At 33.1% G+C, this 2,004-nt stretch overlaps 1 long non-coding RNA gene across 1 annotated transcript in view; it reads left to right on the top strand.

The window, feature by feature from the left end:
- Positions 1-159, top strand: part of LOC116185211 — a 4,481-nt gene extending 4,322 nt beyond the window's left edge. Inside the window, exon 4 of the long non-coding RNA XR_004150008.1 lies at positions 36-159. This is a non-coding gene — a long non-coding RNA (uncharacterized LOC116185211). The remainder of the gene's footprint in view (positions 1-35) is intronic.
- Positions 160-2,004: the final 1,845 nt, after the last annotated feature.

The raw sequence follows: 2,004 nt of genomic DNA, 5'->3' as shown, positions 1-2,004 counted from the left end.
TTTTTTTTTTTTTTCTTTTTCTTTTTTTTTTCCAGATCGGAAGACTGTTTTGTCTCGGTGCGTACACAATAAAGAGGGAACGAAACGCACAGGAGTGAAATTGTTTTTTGCTAGTCATGACTTCTAATAAGGAACAAAAGCCGCCTTTTACAAGGCATTTGATATTTGAATTTTTTGATCGATCGGCTTCCCTTTCTTTCTTTTTCGACCTGCCATGAATTAATCGTGAATCGTTATTGATTGTTGATTTTTTTTCTTTTTTTTTTTTTTGAAAAAAGAAAATTTTTCTTGATAATTTATTTGTATTTCGCGTTTTCCATAGCGGCGCAGAGTGAATGAAGGTATGTGGTAGTAAAAATTATATATTAAATAAAAATATCTAGCGAGATGTTTATTGAAATTATCGAAAATAATATATATATATATATTTTATAGAATTTTAAGTTCCGTTAATGAAATTTCATTGAAAATATCGCGAACTTATTTGTCTCTTTTCCGCCTTTTTTACATTTTAAATTATAAAAATTATAATTATCTTTTTCATCTTTTCAATTTGTCCTATTGTCCTAATATTTTCATTGAATTGAGAAGAAAAATTATAAAAAAAAAAAGATAAGAAATTCTACGTTAAAATTTATCATATATTATCAATCGTTTATAACCTAACCTGACCTATATAGCCTATATATTATTAATTGTTTATCCTATTCCGATATCTTGGAATTATCAGCCTTATTACCCTTGCGAAGATAATTTTTCAATTATACCTAACAAATGTACGAGAACCACGAAGTGGGGCGTCACATTTTGCCCCGCGTTTGTCATTGCACTCCACCTGTTATCGTCAATTGCGCCGACGAATGTGCAAACTTCAGCGCGCATTCACGCAACAGCACAATCCCTCTTTCTCTTTCCCCGAGACGGTGATAATTATCAACGTGAGAAACCGCGCCTCCCTCCCCAACCCGCAATGTGGAATGTTTGTTCGCGGCAAAAGCGGCGAAAGTTCTCCCTCTCCACCGCCTTAATTTCGGTGGAGACTCGCCTAACTTTCTTAGATTCACTCCCCGCGAGGAGAGGAGACGGAAATTTTCTTGGTCGAGGGTAAAATTTCTCGTTTCTTTTTTTTTCTTTCATTCTTTCGAATTTATTATCACAGAAAGCTATGCGATTCATTTTGACAGAGAGAAATGATGGGATATAAAGATAGAAAAATATTGTATTACGATATAACGATATTATCGAATGATAAGAGGAAGAAGAAATTATGATTGAATCGATAGAAATTTTAGAGATCGTTAAGAGAGATACCGTTAATATACAGGGAAAAATAAACGGAAAGTCGTACAGAGAGATAAACCATTGCGTGCCATTTTGGAGAGAGCCACTTATTTATGACAGGTATAATTGTACACATGTGCACGGTTTCCTCGTTTTTTGGACACGGGAATAATTAATCAGAACAAGGTGTATCATTTTTCAAGGTGATCAGCTCGGCGAGAAACATTGGCAATGTTATGCCATGTGAACCGCGTTCCTTTCAAAGGAAGGAATGAAAAAGCGTTTCTTTCGTTTCAGAGGAATCGTGCAATTATATTCCCTTCGATAAAATATTTAAATCGAATTTCGAAAATTTCGATTATATCGTCACCTTTCCTACTACATTTAATTGTTAACATTAAAATTATCATCCTTTATAACATATATATATATACAAAACAGACTAATACAGATAACAAAATGGAAAAAGTGAATATCGAAATATTATTAAATTAAAATTAGCAAAGATTAATATACAGTAAATGGAGATATAAATATTTTTAATATCGTTGGAAAAATAAAAAGAATCACGAGTCACGAATCTCTCTGAAAGGGATTCACCGACACGCTTGCACGTAAACAAAGGGGCAAAATTATGAAACGTTAAACGTCGCGGATGCGCTCAACAATAACAACGAAATCAAAACGAAAACAAAAATACATTACCCGGGATAAAAATCATCC

This window comes from Apis dorsata, unplaced genomic scaffold (assembly GCF_000469605.1).
Source record: "Apis dorsata unplaced genomic scaffold, Apis dorsata 1.3 scaffold_129, whole genome shotgun sequence".
NCBI classification, from domain to species: Eukaryota; Metazoa; Arthropoda; class Insecta; order Hymenoptera; family Apidae; genus Apis; species Apis dorsata.
The sequence above is the reverse complement of the archived record's forward strand: the minus strand, read 5'-3'. Positions and strand labels throughout refer to the sequence as shown.